The sequence below is a fragment of the Aedes albopictus genome, chromosome 2 (assembly GCF_035046485.1).
Source record: "Aedes albopictus strain Foshan chromosome 2, AalbF5, whole genome shotgun sequence".
NCBI classification, from domain to species: Eukaryota; Metazoa; Arthropoda; class Insecta; order Diptera; family Culicidae; genus Aedes; species Aedes albopictus.
The window spans coordinates 351,560,321-351,578,230 of NC_085137.1; the positions used below are offsets into that span (position 1 = coordinate 351,560,321).

The 17,910-nt window shown below is 37.9% G+C and overlaps 1 protein-coding gene across 2 annotated transcripts in view; it reads left to right on the top strand.

Annotated features, from left to right (window-relative positions):
* Window positions 1-7,479: 7,479 nt before the first annotated feature.
* The window catches only part of LOC109419413 (poly(rC)-binding protein 3), an 885,090-nt gene continuing 874,659 nt past the window's right edge, over window positions 7,480-17,910 (top strand). For both annotated transcript variants that reach the window (XM_062852706.1, XM_029866280.2), the window contains exon 1: window positions 7,480-9,306. The gene's annotated coding sequence lies outside the window, so the exon portion shown is untranslated. The remainder of the gene's footprint in view (window positions 9,307-17,910) is intronic.

A 17,910-nucleotide genomic window follows, 5' to 3' on the forward strand; every position in this document is an offset into this window, starting at 1 on the left:
AATCTGTTTTAACGAGATTTATAGCCCTTGACTAGTTCATCTCGGGACCACGCTTCACTTCCCTACCGAAGGAAGAACTCACATTTTGCGAGTTTGTCGGGAGTGGGACTCGATCCCAGGTCCTCGGCGTGATAGCCAAGTGTTCTAACCATCACCACATCTTCTGCTAGCATCATGGCATTATAGACGAGTTAGCAACTTTTCATTCAATTCTAGCACATACATATTAATCAGAACGGATTGAAAATGTCTTAGCTTGTTCTGTTTCTACTTGCAGGTTGTTGATATTATGAAAACTTTTTTCTGAAAGATATCAGAGATAGCAGTTAGTACTACCCCACAAAAAAGTTCGGACTTGCTCATTTAAATTTATCTCATTCAATGGTGGCGAATATACCCATTAGATTTACTCTCTATGAGCCTACATATTATTTGAAACCTTCTACATGGAGTTGCGGCCCTTGTTTGTGAAATATGTAGTTCTGCAAGAACTACAACTTCTCATAAAGGGCAATCGTGGCAGATCTAGCGCTACTACCGATGACGTAGAAAGAAATTGCTCGTTGCAGTTGTGTTCTAGATGCTACAGGAAGATGATCAAAAGCAAGCAGCATGTTTGCACTAAAGCTGAAGTACATTGAAACTTGTTGAAAATCATTCAGACTTCTCATAAAGTTGCTGAGGTTGCTGAATATTTGCGGGCAAAACCCAGAGATCAGGCTGATCAGATGAAGCTCTCAAATATTCATGAACTACCATCCAGATGGAAACCGGCGTCAACGAGTGACCAGAACAGTAAACCGATTTTGTTCACCGATGATTTGTTTTTGATAACGAAAAGTGCCCATAAAGCCACAGCTGCAAAGGCGTGAGCACCCAGCACAACCATGCTGAGGATGACGGGTTCGATTCCCGGTCAGTCCAGGACCTTTTCGTGAAGGAAATTTCCTCGACTTAAATGAGCATGCAGTATTTTCGTGCAAGTCACACGCTATACACATGCAAAATAGTAATTGGCAAAAGAAGTTTTTAGTTAAAAACTGTGAAAGTGCTTCGTAGGAGATTAAATAAGAAAATTTCAAACAAATCAAACAATTTCATTTATTCTTATAACATCTCCTACAGTGCTCATAGAACAAGCTAAGAAGCATGCTGAGTCCCTGTAGGGACGTTTCGCCAAGAAGAAGAAGAAGAAGAAGACGGAAGAAAACATGTGTCTTGAGTACCAGACGCGCATTGAAGTTGAGAAGCAGTTTGAGAAGAATATATGACGAAGTCACACCCCGAAATTTCAAGAGCAGAAATCTGAAGAACCAAATGACGGTATATGCTGTAAAGGTGGTCGATTCGTGACCTGCTGGTGCCAGTCAAATACGAGACCCTAAAGTCGTATACGCATATGTCATAGGATGCAAACACATTGGGCCTGATTACGAGTGTCACTTCACGGTGAAATCGAAAAAGTGACACCGGTAATATGGACGGTGAAAGTGATTCCCATTTGATTAAGGACAAGGTATTTGGAGTACATTGCTCAAAATTTCTAGAGCACCGTTTTCTAGAACCGTTGAACGGATTTAGATTAAAATGCATCACGGTATTGACAACCACTGAACAATTAGCGTGATGCATTTTCATCCAAATCCGTTCAACGGTTCTAAAAAACGGTGCTCTTGAAATTTTGAGCTATGTACTCCAAATACCTTGTCCTTAACCCACAACTTTTTCAAACACCATAAACACAAAACTGTCATCTGCTGGATTTCCCATTCACATGGGACTATTGTGCTTTTATGTGAAGAATAATAAACATAACATACAAAATATATCGTCGGAAAATCATGCTTGCAATGGGAAAACAGTGTTTTGTCTTAAATGTGTTCTTCGAAAAAAATGAAAAAATATCATATTTTTTCAAAAAAAAAATTGTTCTAGACCCGCCGATAGAACTTTCTCCTTTAAGTCTCAAATGAAAGGGGGGACCCTGAGCTTTCGCTTGGTGGGTGTCTTAGCGATACCGATTTTTTAAAATTAATGTTCTCCACCAGACACACCGTGGTCTAAATTGTGGTCTGTTGCTCGAAATTTGAGAAATTATAAAAATCCTCCATCATCTGTATTGGGGTATTCAGAAGATTGGATTGAACAGTTTGGTTCTAAAATTTGTCCTGATTTTGTTCCTACCCCAATAACATTTAAACAACATCAATGTTTCAATTATTACCCAGATCTTTGCAATGAATTTTCTATTGAGGAAATGGCTTTGGCCCTTTCTGTTACCAATAATACTGCTCCAGGTATTGACAACATAAAATTTATTGTATTAAAAAACTTACCACTTGATGGCAAGATGTATTTACTTTCTTTATATAATTCATTTCTATTTCAGAATACGTTCCCTTCTGAATGGCGTTCCATTAAAGTAATAAGTATTCTGAAACCTGATAAAAACCCATCATCAGTTGACAGTAGAAGACCCATTAGTTTATTATCATGTGTTAGGAAACTAATGGAAAGAATGATTTTAAATCGCCTTGAGCTATGGGCTGAAAAAAATAACATTTTTTCATCATCTCAATATGGTTTCAGAAAAGGTCTTGGTAATCGAGATTGTGTCGCCCTTTTAACTTCACATATTGAGCTCTCGTTCAATAAGAAACAAGATGTTGTTTCTACATTTCTCGATGTTTCTGGTGCATATGATTCTGTTTTGATAGATTTATTGATTGAGAAAATAAATGATTGTGAAATTCCTTTTATTATTTCAAAATTCTTGTGTAACTTCTTTCTTCCAAAATTATGCACTTTTTCCATAACGGATCATCAAAAATGATTCGTTATAGTTATTTTGGACTACCTCAGGGTTCCTGTTTGAGTCCATTTTTGTATAATTTATTTACAAGGGACATGATTTCCATTATTCCAAATGGATGTTATTTGATTCAGTTTTTTTTTTTTTTTTTTTTTTTTTTAAAGACACGGACACGATTAGTACTTCCAGCGAGCTATTCGCTCTTTGAAGGAAGCACGACACTAGACAACGGACTAGCATGCAACGCCCAGTGGCACAGCCGAAAACTTTTCCTGACAGCTGCGGCGGGAATCGAACCCACGCTCCTAGCACGATGCGACTAAATGCTAAGTGACACTAGCCGCACGACCACGAAGCCACACAGTTTGCTGATGATAATGTTATCTCTATTAGTCTCAAAAATAGAGAAATTATTCGTCATTTCATGCAAATTTCTTTGGATAGTATAAATACATGGGCGCATAATAACGGATTTACCTTTTCTGCACAGAAAACCAAATTTATAATATTTTCTCGTAAACATACTCCAGTAGGCATTGATTTGATATTGGATAATAACCTAATTGAACAAGTTTTTGATTATAAATATCTTGGCATATGGTTTGATTCGAAATTGAAGTGGAATAAACATATTCAATATATTCAAAAAGTTTGTTTAAAAAGAATTATTTTCTTCGAATAATTACTGGAACATGGTGGGGAGCTGGAAGTGCTGTTCAAACACATTTTTCCAAGCTTGAAAGAATTCAGTTTCGATGCTTGAGAATTTGTTTAAAATTAATGAATTCTACTCACACTAAATCTGTAGAAGTTTTAGCAGGTGTTGTTCCACTCAAAATTCGTTTTCATGAATTAAATTGCAAATTTTTGATACATTGTTTTTTAATTAATCATCCATTATAAGATATATTAAAATCACTTCTTGGAATCAATCCCTCTAGCAGAGTTTTATGTTCTTTTATTGACTGTTCCACAGAAAATATTATTGAAAATTCTTCCCCTGGTTTTTATGAATATAGCATGAATGTGCATTCATATCGTCCTTATATTGACTTATCATTACTTGCAGAGTTGAAATTTATGCCTCATCGGGCTTTTTCTCGATTCGCCAACTTGTCATGCAAAAGAAAATTAGTTGGGATTGAAGATGATAACATTTATTATACAGACGGTTCTGTGACTGATAATGTAGCAGGGTTTGGAGTATATAGTAATAAATTGGCCCATTATTATAAATTAGAATCCCCTTGTTCTATTTACACAGCTGAATTATTGGGCGTATATTTTGCATGTAGTTTGATTAAAAATTGTGCTCCTAACCAGCGCTGTTATTGGTCGTGAGCTTCCCATGACGATGACCAAGTAGGCCCTTTCATCATCACAAGACAAAACGAGAATTCACGCATTTCGTCATGTCATTTTTCAATGATCAAGCGTCATGACGGAAACTTTAATATTGTTTTGAAATTAAAATTTTCACCTGGTCCAAGCAAATTTAGGCTAGCCGTTGAATTTAACAGATAGAGAGGACATACATTCATGCTTTAACGGATTTAAACAATGACAAAATCCATGAATGATGTAGTAATTGCCTTGTTTACAACCATGTCACGCTTCGTCATGACCGAAAAATGAGCGAATATTGTTAGACTCTCTTGGTCATTGTCTCCCGATTCGATGACATTGAGAGAGGCACTTCTGTAAAATTCGTGTGACGACCCGTGTTGACGCTGACGCTTTCCAAGCCTGCTCCTAACATATACATGGTATGTTCTGATAGCTTGAGTTGTCTCATGGCTTTAAATACAATCACCTTTTATTCAAAAACAAATCATATTATTTTATCAATCAAAGGGTTGCTGCATGAATTACATTCTCAAGGGTATTTAATAAAATTAGTTTGGGTTCCAGCTCATTGTAGTATTTTTGGCAACGAACAAGCTGATTGTTTGGCAAAATTGGGTGTTTTTCGTGGAACAGTTTATAATCGTGTAATTTTTTCATACGAATATTTCTCCACATTGAAGAAAAAATCATTGAACAATTGGCAAATATCTTGGAACGAAAGTGAACAGGGACGATATTGTTATTCTATTGATATTATTTCGCAACGAATTTACTCATCTGAAATTTTATCTAAATTCAATTTCTATGCGCCTACACGGCGTCTTCGTAGTCGAACACCTTTTAAAACTTGTTATAATCGGACGGATTACGCTAAATTTGGACCAATTAATCAAATGATGTCAATCTATAATGAACATTGCGAAATGATTGACTTTACAATGTCTCGGCATAATCTGAAACAATATTTCAATAACAACAGAAATAGACACGCATAGTTTGATCGAACTACTTTTTAGACCCCTATGAAAAAACAATAAAATGCATTAATTAGAAATAGAAAACAAAATTTATGTACAGTCAGGTTTATGTTTATGTCTATGTACTAGTCTACGTTGGATTGACGAAATAAAGAAATAAATAAATAAATCAGTATTTGTCCAAGAATTAAGGATCATCCTTGGTTTAAAAACTTGGATGTTGGACGTAATTTCGTTTGTTCTATTTCAAGATTAATGTCAAATCATTACATTTAAAGATTCTAATCTCTGTGAATGTAATAAATCTTATGAAGACATAGATCATATATATTGTTTTTAAATGTCCTAATTCAGCGTTTCTCAAACTATGGGTCGCGACCCACTGGTGGGTCGCGGACTGATTTTTGATGGGTCGCGAAGGCTTTGGCAATATTGTAATAAATGTCTTGGAAAACTTATGTCAAATGATATTGCTTGCCATTTTCTAATTTACAAATTCTCCCTTGGAGAATCGGCAGAGTTTTTATCTAGAAATTCGGTTTCTAATTAATTCTATTCAAATTTTTGTATTAAAAGTGTTATTCTGGAGTATATAGAATATTGAAGCGATTGTTTGCATTCCAAAATCAATTTTGAATCTATGAATTTTCAATCAGAAAGTTTAAGATGTGGGTAAAATTTTATTTTCTTGTGTTCTGGACAAAAGAATGATCGTTGCTTGCGCATTTTTAGTAAGATTTAAGTGCAGCAGCATATTAAAAAAATAGAAGCACCAACAACAGTTAAAAATTGCCAAACTTCGACTAGAAACCTTACCTTGACCGAGCCTCAGTAAAGCTAAACTTCGGAGAAATTCTGCTGAATGGCGATAATCTGAAGTTTTACGAAAGTCAAGCCAACTGAAAAGTTATTTCAATTAAAATGTAAATAAAAAAGTATGTATGAAGGATATGACTAAAAATTTCAGGAGGATTCAAAATTACCACTATATCTTCAAAAACTTCGTCCAAATTGTATGTTTTTTGTTTATTTCTTGAATGTGTAAAAGAATACCTAAAACCTGTAGCATGGACTCAAACTGGTTGAACATTATTATAAGAAACTTGGAAACTTCTCTCAACATTCTTTAGACTAAGAGTTTATTGAAGATGAATATTTGGGCATCTTAATCTTACTTAGACTTTTTCAAACTTCAAAGGGAGCAGTATAAGTTAAAAACAATATTTTGTCTTAAGATTGAGTGCTTCGTAACGTAACTTTGTCAAAACCTATGAAAGTGATAAAATGTTTCCAAATTATAGTATTTTATGAAAATACGTGCTGGTGGGTCGCCAAACTCTATAAAAATGCAAAGTGGGTCGCAATCTGAAAAAGTTTGAGAACCCCTGTCCTAATTATATATTACCGAGACAAAAATTGATGGATAGAATGGTTTGCCTGAGTAATGATATTCCTGTTTCTGTTCGAGATATTTTAGCCATTAAATTTATTCCCATTCTAAAAATACTTTTAAAATATTTAAATGAAACCTCTTGTCAAATTTGATACTCTTTGTTTTTTTTTCTTTTAAAATTTTTGTTTTCAGAAACCTCCTGCCTAGGCTACGCTGGTTCCACCCAAGCATTTGATTCATGGTTTTGGATTGGCCCCTTGGATGTTGTCGGCTCTGGCATGGATCGATTCCGGATGAGCCTTTAGTATTAAGTTTTGTTATTGTAATTATTGTTTTTTTGAAAAGAAAAAGATGTTTTATGCCTCTTTGAGAACGATTTTGAAATGCAAGGAAATCACTCAAAGGGGCTTTTCCCTCTCTCAAAATTTTTAGTTAAATAAACAACAACAACAACTAACTGAAAGAAATCGTATTTTTTTTTCAACTTCATTTTTACAATGCGATCTACCCACCCACCGCAATTGCTGCACAGTGCACAATCATAAGAAGAACGTTGCTCAATGATGATGTTGTAAATTACGACGCACTCAGTTGTTCACCTGTCCTCCATCCAGAAGCGGCCAGATGCTGATGGCTGGCGTCCTTTTGCGCTTCAGCTGAGTGTTTCATGCCGGCACCAGACACACCACACGTTGTTGGCAAGAAGTGAAATTCGAGTGGTCTCTGTTCTTTCCCCGCAGAGTGCATTCCCGGCTTGGCATTTTCCATTTCAACGCACGAAAGCTCCCGTTCGGATGGGGACTCGTATCGGTTCGTGTCGTAGCACCGGTCGGAAAATGAGCTTTCCGAGCTGAGGCTTCTTCGGTTGCTGACTGTGCAGCGTGGCGTGGTTCGGTTGTCGTGTGGGTGGCTGTTGTTGGGTGGTCCTTTGCTGCTGCTGCTGCTGCTGCTGGGTCCGAATCCGAGTCCGGGCAGCCGGCGGTGTTTGTGTGCGCCAAACGAAGTTAACAGGCAGAAAACCGGCTTCCAGCGGGATGCGAAGGATGATGGCGGTGTGGCGGTGATGTGGAATGGTGGCGCGTGCACAGGTGATCTCGTTCAGTTCAGGAATGGCGATGATGATGATGATGGCGAGTGAGGTGGGATGCTGTGGGTTTGGCAGGAGGGTTATTGGTGTTACACGATCCTTGTTCGTATCCTGTAGCCGAAGTTGAGAACGGATGGAGATATTTCCTTAACAGACAGTCAGTCGTCAGTCTTCTGTGCAATTTTGACCTGTACGGCCGCGTGCTAAAACGCTTTTTGACACACAAATTTTCTTGTTCCGCCATTCAACTCTCCAAAACACACACTAGTTGTCCCTCGTGTTACCACTCAGCCCACGCAGTTCCCGGGAGAACCCAGACAACCCAGACCGGTTTTTTCGTACCCGCGCGTAATCTGTGTGCGTCTCGCCAGGAGGAAACGGTGTTTACTACGTCGAGGAGACAGGAAAGTTGCCAACGGCGTTCCGGTAGTCAGATTATCGGAGAGCAGGAGTCAAACCGAATTGGTAATTGAATTTCGTTTGCTAAATCGCCTTATCATTAGCGTTGACACGTTATCACAATATCGTCATCTTGTCTCCGTGTCATCCGACATTGTTACCCAGTGCTACTACTTGAGTTCTCAACTGCCGAGACCAGCTTGACACCGGCGTGCTAATCTTCGTTTCGTACAAGAGCAGTTGGAGATTTTATCAACTTGTAATAGCTTTGCTCTAGGGTGCACTTGGATTCCATTTCGTCGTCATCGCTGTTGTCGTCTTTACCGTGCTGTAACTAGTGCCAAAAACGGAAACAGGACTCTCTTTATTAGCCCAACACAAAGGAGAAACCATCAAGATTAAACTCGGATGCTGGTGTGCCATATCCGTGCCAGTGACATAAGCTAGTTGGAAGTATATTTAGTGCTTCAAAGTATAATCGTGCGTGTCTTAATAGTCAAGATAAAACATTTTCCCTTTGGAGCTCTCAGCTTTTGAAATACTCCTTCGAGGAATCTCTGCTCTTTTCCCACAGTTGGTGATTATTGGATTGGTCCAAAGGTCCCATTAGTGTACAATCAGATCCAGAAGAAGCAGACGCCGAAGAAGAAACGCGAAAATTGAATCAACTGAGATAAATAGCTAAAGATAACGGTCAACTCCTCGTTTATCGCCGCTCGAAAGGAATCGTCACTATTCGAGGTTTCACAACCGACGACAACTAAACCGGTGGGAAATATCTATAAATAGTCCCCCGCGTCCAGGATCGAACAAAGAACGAGGACAATAAAAGTCACTCGTACAGTTTTTGGGAACATTCCAAGCCCTCCGGATAGGAAAGAAGACAAAACAGTGCAAAGTATTTATTTTTAACGGAAACAGTAGCAACCTCCCAGGATCATCACCCATCGACATTTCCTGAAAAGTGTGGGACGTGGGTGAAGGCAGTGTGACAGTGTGTTAAGTGCAAAATTAAAAAAAAAAGAAAAAGAAATCATCCAACAACTACAGCAAACAACCAAGAAGCAATCAAGTTTTGTGTCAACTTTTCCACAAAAAGTTGGCATCCTTGGCAACAGTCTCGAGACCGACCGAAACCGAGGGAATCGTTGTTGGGGAGAACACGAACCAAAATTGGAAAACGCGCAACGGAAGAGCGAACATTTCCTGCTTAACACGCCTGTTGCCTGGAGCGGCTTTTTACTCGACGACGACGACGACGACGTAAGACGTGCAGTGTCAACCCAAAGCGGTAAGTAGCTTTTTCCGGGGATAGCGGGGGATGCTGTTTCTCCAACAGACGGTGACACACATTCCGTTTGTTAGTGAATTAAGGCTCGCTCTGGGATGTGGGATTGGATGTTGAATGTTCGGGATGATGAATTTGCTGTATTATTTATTTCACATAATTGGGTCTATATTGAAAATGTGGTAAATGTGCAAGTGTTCAGCAAGACGGAACTAACGGTGTACGAGCTCAATGCATGGTGAAAAAAAAATCACGTTTTTGGCTGTAATGTTTGTTCAGTGATACTCATTGAAATCTTTGGAGAAATCCTGGAGGAATCCTAGGAAAACTCACAGGAAGGATATGTATGGGAATTCTGGGAGAAACATCTGAAGCAATCCAACACAAATTATGGAGGGATCCCATCAGTGATTTGTGGATAGTTTCTCCAAAGATTTATCTAGGGATGCCTCCTGGAATGCCTGATGGGATTTTCTTAAATCTCCTGCAGGGATCGCAAAAGAAATACCTTCAAGGGTGTTCAAGAAATTTCTTCCAGAGGATGCCTCCAGAGAGTCCACTTGAAGATCCTCCAAGAATTTCTTCTTGAATTCCCCCAAGGATGCAAAGAAAGAAATCCATTAATTTTTCTCCAAGGAGTCCTATACAAATACTTCTTGTAATTCCTTCAAGGTTTCTTTCAGGGTCCCTCCAAGGATTCTTATTAAATACCCGGAAAAATTTTGCACGGATTTCTTAAGATATTTCTACAAAGATATCTTCAGAAATTCTTGCTCGGATTTCTGAAACAATTTCAGCAGAGATTTCTTCACAAATCTCTGTAAATCGTTTTTAGGAGCCCTCTGCTCTAAGTATTCCTGAAAGATTTCACTGCTCGACAAAATTTGATAAAATTTGGTGTTATGGGATGAAAAAAAAACAATGGTTTGGGACCCTAGAAGTGTCATAGTGAAAGAATTTTTGAAAAATATTGAACCGGGCCTTCACAGTTCAAAACCAAAGTTTGTATGGAGAACTTGGGGTGTTCAATTGATATATGCATTAGAATGCACTGTGCATATATTTAGGCGTTAGACAATAACGAAACTAACTCAAATACCGAAAACGCCCAAAAATATGCACGGCACGTTCTAATGCACATATTAATTGAACACTCCAAGTTCTCCATACAAACTTCGGTTTTGAACTGTGAAGGCCCGGTTAAATATTTTTCAAAAATTCTTTCACTATGACACTTCTAGGGTCCCAAACCACTGTTCTTTTTTTTTCATCACATAACTCCAAATTTTATCAAATTTTGTCGAGCAGTGAAATCTTCCAGGAATACTTAGAGCAGAGGGCTCCTAAAAACGATTTACAGAGATTAGTGAAGAAATCTCTGCTGAAATTGTTTCAGAAATCCGAGCAAGAATTTCTGAAGATATCTTTGTAGAAATATCTTAAGAAATCCGTGCAAAATTTCTTCGGGTATTTAAGAAGAATCCTTGGAGGGACCCTGAAAGAAACCTTGAAGGAATTACAAGAAGTATTTGTATAGGACTCCTTGGAGAAAAATCAATGGATTTCTTTAAGGGTTCTTGGCATTTCTCCGCAGAGTTTCTTCAGAAATTTCTCTTGGAATCTATCCAAGAATTTCTCTAGGATTACCTCTGAAAATTCTCGCTGTGATACCTCCAACTATTTTTGGTGGGATTCATTCAGCCATCGCTGCAGTATTTGCTGTTTCAATGCGCTTTATTATTTCAGGCATTATCAAATCTATTCTCAAGGGTATTGCCGAGAAATATTCCAAAACAGTTGCTGAAGGAATATTAAAACAGTGGAGCGGACCTGTTAGAGCAGTGGTGCTCATCCTGCGGCCCGCGGGCCGCATGCGGCCCTCCAAGCCTCAACATGCGGCCCGCGGACTACTTTAAGACGAATCGAAATTTTTGAGCGATTATTTGAAATAACTCGTTAAATTTATTATGAAATCAAACAACAAAAATTTGCTGATCAATTTTCACAGTGTTGCACACAAATTGAATGATAAATAAACAAAAAGAACAATCCGTTCTGGTAAGATTCGCAATCGCAACTCCGAAATATTACGGCATTTCAGCTAAGTCACTAAGCCAGCGTATAGTTACTTATAAGTGGTACGAATCAAATGAAAGTTTGTGAAAAATGTAATCTTGAATCATTTAAAAATTAGTTGCAGTTTTTGACGCTGAGCAAATATTTCACATTTCGCCTTTCCGAAGAACATAAAAACACAAAGCACGAAGTTTTTGACAAATTTCTCGACAAATCTCAACTTGGTTGCCTATATTGTTTAATTTCACACTGTTTGTTTAAATTTCTATTATAAGGCTCACATATTTTTCGAAACAAAATTTACGAATCCAATTGAATTGTCCAAGCGAAACTCCTGAACGAACTTAAAGAAAAAATCTCAGGCGAGATTCATAAAGCGTCTCCTGTGCCCTTTTGGAGAAACTTTTGGATACATTCTTGGAGAAACTCCAGGAAACATTATTGGAGAAAAATTTTAAGCAACTCTAAGCGAATATATGGAGAAACTCAAATCATCCTGGAGAAAATAAACCTGAAGAAACTCAATGAGAAAGTTGTGGCGATACTGCATGGAAATTATAGGAGCATCTCCTAGAAAAATGTTCTGGTGCCACACTAACAGAAATTTCTTAAACAACTTTAGAATAAATTCCTCGAGCAACAAAAAGAGCATTTTCAGGAGCAGTGCTGAAAAATTCATTTCGTCATATCTAAATTCAATCACCTACAGCTTATTTTAGAAGCTGAACCTGAGAATATGGTATATGAAAAACTTGTGCGGCTAGACCAGTTCTGCAAGAAAGTCACGGAAAAACCGCTATTTTTCGAATATTTAGAGTAAATGTCACGGACTACCTTCGAAAAATGCAAATGATATTCACGGTGAATATCATTTGGCATTTTTCGAAGGTAGTCCGTGACATTTACATTAAATATTCGAAAAATAGCGGTTTTTTCGTGACTTTCTTGCAGAACTGGTCTAGCCGCACAAGTTTTTCATATACCATATTCTCAGGTTCAGCTTCTAAAATGAGCTGAAGGTGATTGAATTTAGATATGACGAAATGAATTTTTCAGCACTGTTCAGGAGTAACTACAAACAAGATTCCAGGACCAACTGCATCAAGACACAAATAATGCCTAGAACGCCTGAGGAAAATTTGAACAATAAATTTGAAGCAACTTATGTTGAAACTTTAGAAGATAATGTTGAAGAAACTTCCGGAAACAATTGTTAAAAATCTAATTTTTGAAGAAATTTAATGATGAAATATTTCATCAACTTTAGAAGAGACTTATGGAAAGAATTTACTAAAATCTTCAAGAAACTCCAGGAAAATTTTCGGAAAAATCCGGAAGCTATTCTCAGAGAAATTCTTGGAAACGATTAATGAGGAATTCCTGAAGTAACTTCAGGGCAGTTCCAAAGGCCAATCTACGAGGAGTTCTTGGAGGTGTTCCAAGAGACTTCTAGAAAAACTAAAAGAAACTTCAAGATTTTTCTCGAAAACCTTCTAGAGCAACTCCACAAGAAATTTCAGGAGAAAATTTAGCAAACCTTTTTGGAGCGATTCAAAAGAAATTCTTGTAAAAGCTGCTTGACAAGTTCTTGGAGTGGCTTCAAGCGAAAACCACATTATCAAGAAAACTTGCAGCACTGCTGAAAATCGGGAGTCACTGCTAGCAGCGCCTCCCCGGATGAAGGTGGCACTATTCATGATAGTGTGTGTACATTTTCATACTCGCATCAATACACTCTTACACTTTTACACAAAGGTACCACCTTAGCTCACCAGGCGGCGGTGCCGGCGGTGACGCTTGCCGTTAGTATGGGAAAATAACAGAGTTGCATGTCTTCTTGATAAAGTAGTCTTCGCTTCAAGGCAACTTCTAAATTGTTTGTTTGAATTTCAATTTGAAGCTCAAACGTTTTTCTCAACCAATCTAAATTGAACTCCACAAAGGGCAATAGATTATAAAGTTTGACCCTTACACAAGTTCTGAACAGTTCAGATTTTTAATAAATATGCTTTAGAATTGTTCTTTTTGTTATTTTTGTGCATCGATGTTTTATGCGGCCCGCAGGTCGATCCCGAATTGCAAATTTAGCCCGCGGTATCCTCCAGCCTGAGCACCACTGTGTTAGAGTACAATACTATCATTCCGAGGAACTGGGATCGAATCCCGTTTCCCGACATACTCACAAAATGTGGGTTCTTTCTTCGGAAGGGAAGTAAAGCGTGGGTCCCGAGATGAACTAGCCTAGGGTTAAAATCTCGTTAATACAGACAAAAAAAATTTTCAAACAAACATTATCGGTTTGAAGAACTGATTTGAGATTAAAATTCATAAAAAAAAGATTGAAAACAGAAAACACCGACGAAATTACAATAGGAGTTCCGAAAAGAATTGCTTAGAAATTTCTAAAAAAGGCTGCTTTAAGAATTTTCTTGGGAAATCTCTAAATAGAGATTTTTGAAGGGATTGCCATTAAAATTGACGAAAGAAACGCAGAAGGAATCTCTACAGAAATTGCCGAAACAATTTCCGAAGGCATGACCGATGGCGTTCCTTCAGGGTGTGGCAGGAAAAAATGCAAAATTCCACGCTAAATATGGGAAATATTTGACTATTTTTTTCATGACCATAGAAAACAAAAATGAATATATTTGATTTTTACCATGTGATAAATGGATATCAATAAACTGCGCGCTCAATGGTCATAACCAGTGTACGCAGAATATGCCACCGCAAGCGAAAAGTAGGCAACAAAGTTGGCACGGCAACAACGCTTTGTTTTTTCGTTAGCAGATAATGACAAAATCGCTTCCGAGTTTGTTCACAACAAAAACGGTAGGAATATTTGTCTCGTTCTATTCACATCATGATTTTCGCATTATTTTACAACTGAAACTCAACTCTGAGGTTTGCAAGAGTCTTATTTCGTCCAAATGCCTATGAATTCGATAATGTGGGTCGACAGTTTCAGCAAAAAAGCCGAAATATCAACACACGCATGGCAAGCGATGTTTGTTTTATTGCTCTCATCGCCTGACATGCGTTTGTTGCGGGGCGCCTTTGTTACCAACATGCACCGCTTAGGACAAAGCGTTTGTTTTTCGGCGTGATCCGTTTTTCGTACCCTGGTCATAACACAAAATAATGAAACTATGTTGTAAAAAAATAGCTTTAATTCAATGAAAACACAGGCCATACTGATCCAGAGCCATGTATTGTCGGCATCGGTGGTGTAGTGGTAAGCGTGGTTGCCTCTCACCCCAGTCGGTCGGGGTTCAATTTCCGTCGACGCCGGTGGGATTTTCTGAGACATAAAATCCGTGATCACGCCTTCCCTCGGATAGGAAGTAAAGCCGTAGGTCCCGGCCCATGTCATGTGTTGATGTGTTCGATATGTAGGGTCCTCAGGTGTGGTGGCTGTCTTCCTGGGGCGTCGGAATTTAAGACTTAGCCGACGTAAACACAACTGGCGCCAAACGGTGCTAGTTGACCAGAAAAAAGAAGAAGAAGAGCCATGTATTTTCACATTCTAGATGAAATAAGCACATACATATAGGGGAACTTACGTATTTTCGACAGCTTTGTGTCGTCATGGGGGGTTTTTTGAAACGTGTTGTTCTCAGAGTTGGCTTCAAATCCTTGTCATGCTGAGTTACATGCTCAAATTTCAGGCAATTCGGCCCATAAAAACCCCCATGACGAAGAGAACAAACCTGCCGATAATACCCTTCGTCACCCTATATGATGATGTTATAGAGATTTTTTTTTGTTTTATCAGATATTAAATTTAACAACCTGTGTACTTTTCAGAATTCTGATTTTATTAAACTTCAGGCTTCGTCTTGTAGAGGTTAGTGACCAAAACGGGAAAAGTTTTAAATAACTATGCGGGTTGGCTTGGCTTGTGTCTTGCGACGACGCAATGTCATTCTGTTGTTATATGACTGTTGTTGAGTTTCGATGAGTTGGGACAAAATTTCACTTCTCAGAAAATTAACCTGTTAGTGATCATGGAATGTTGAAACATAGATTAGTTAACGTCAAATGGACGAAAATAAGGTTTGAAGTTGTAAAGCACCTTCACATTTTTTCCTGTCGCATACTATAGAGTAAAATCGAGGAAGTTCCCAAAAGAATTACCAGAGAAGCTCGCAAAAGAATTACCGAATCAATAAAACTAATAACTAAACAAAACCAATATATAAAGATCTTGAACTGATTCATTTAGGGATGTGGAACCATCTCGGTTGGGCTTCTATTTTGAGCACTTTTCTGCTATAACTCAGTCAATTTTGGACCAATTGACACAATTTTTGGAACGCGGTGAGATAGTATCTAGCCGTGAACACAATTTCAAGTCCATTGGTTGGGAACTGGCTGAGTTGTAGCGAAAAGTGTCTAAAATACCAGCTACTGCTTAAGTGGCTCGGTACCCTATTTCACTTTAATTTAGGTTAATTTAATCAGATTTATCGATTTTACATTTTCGAATGTTTAATTTATTGCATTGTGTAGTATCAATTTCTACTCCGTATCCACTGGGTCATGCACCATGTGTACTAGGACGTCCCTATTTTTGCAAAAGTTGGAAATGTTTAAAGTTCAATATTGCAAAACGATCGTTTTAGCTATAAAACCATCATACCAAAATTTGAAATCCGTATCTCAAGGCTAAGTGGTCCCCCACGGGGCCTAACGTTCTCAAAAATTGTATGGGGTCAAAAAAATCATGAAATTTTTTCGACAAAAAAAAATTCCATATCCTACTAGAATCAGTGATTTCAAGACTCTGAAGGGCCAAAAATGTGTTCAGAGTTGCGATATATCTTTTTGTTTCTGAGTTATTGACGAAAAACTACCTAAAAATGAAGATTTTGACCATTTTTCGATATCTCTGAGGAAACCTGACATATTTTGTCCGATAACTTAACCCTTCAGCGCGCGCGCTGTTGTAAAATGTACAACACTACCAAAAAACCTCGCACGTTGTACACAACGCGAGCACGGTGCAGTTTCGGTTGCTTGATGGCGCGCTTGCTGAAAGGTTAAAAACGAAAAGAGATATCGCAATTCTGAGCACATTTTTGGCCCTTTAGGGTCTTAAAATCACCGATTCTAGTAGGATATGGTATCTTTTTCGTCGAAAAAATTTCATGATTTTTTTGACCCCATACAATTTTTGAGAACCGTGGGGACCACTTAGCCTTGAGATACGGATTTCAAATTTTGGTATGATGGTTTTTTTTAGCTAAAACGATCTTCTTGCAATATTGAACTTTTAACATTTCCAACTTTTGCAAAAATAGGGACGGCCTAATGTGTACCTTGTGTAGTGTTTAGTTGTGTAGTGAACAGTCTCTGGCTGTTCGTGTCTCTTATTAAATCTTAATCGATCGTAATAAAACCTGTATGAGCACATAAATAAGAGAGCTTTGATGCCGTCCATAAAATACGTAGACTCATTTTCGGTCATTTTAGAACCCCCTCCTCTCTTGTACTCTTTACAATAAACACATAAAATTTTCTTAATTTCTATGGACCATATAGTTTTACCAGAAAATTATTAACATTTTGATAAATATAAGTAAAACAATCGATCAACAATAAAATCTGACTTTACATGTCATTGATTAGGGTAATTCGCTAATTGTTGAACACTACCCAAATGTTGAACAGTTTCTGAATATTTTATTATAAATCTTACTTAAGTAATTTTTGCTCAACGTAAACGTATGATGTAGGTGCATATACAATACATGTGTGTCACGATATTGCTCCAATTAAGTTACAAAATTATATACATTTTACGTCAAAAATATTGATTGAAAATTGTGTACTGCTGGTGACACAAAAACTGCACAATTTTTAAGATTAATTTTAAGAAATCGCTGTTACGAAATAAGCTTTGCAAATCGACCACAAATATCAAAGGCACACCATAGTTACAAAAGTTGGAAGGATGTTCTTAACAGTTTAACATTGTTTAAAATCATATTTTCATTGTAAATTAATTTGAAAAAAATATTTATCTTATCACACTATCATTATGCATCTATGATCCAATTGTTGAACACTGACATAACCTAGGATGATGGCATCACTGCCAGATTTTTTTTTCACTTTACCTAACCGTGAAGTTCATGGGGTTTCAAGGGCGTTCCAGGGATGTTCCAGGGGTTTTCCAGCGGGCTTCAGGAAGGTTCCAGTGGTTTTCAATGGGTTTCAAGGGCGTTTCATAGGTGTTCAAGAGGGAATCAGAGTGTTAAGGGGTCCCAGGAGTATTTCAAGGCGTTCCAGGAGGTTCAGGATCAACCCACCGGTTTTCAAGTGATTTCAGGGTCGTTCCATGAGTGTTCTTGGGGGTTGAGTGGGTCCCATGGGTTTCCAGGAGTGTTTCAGGGGCTTTTAAAGATGTACTTTTCTTCTATCGTTTTCGCTTCTAACCAAATCTTTTCAGCCATTTTTGTATCTAGTCATGTTTAAAACGATTTCAGTCCACTAGAACTCTCTTTAAATGAGCGATCCCTTGTCTGT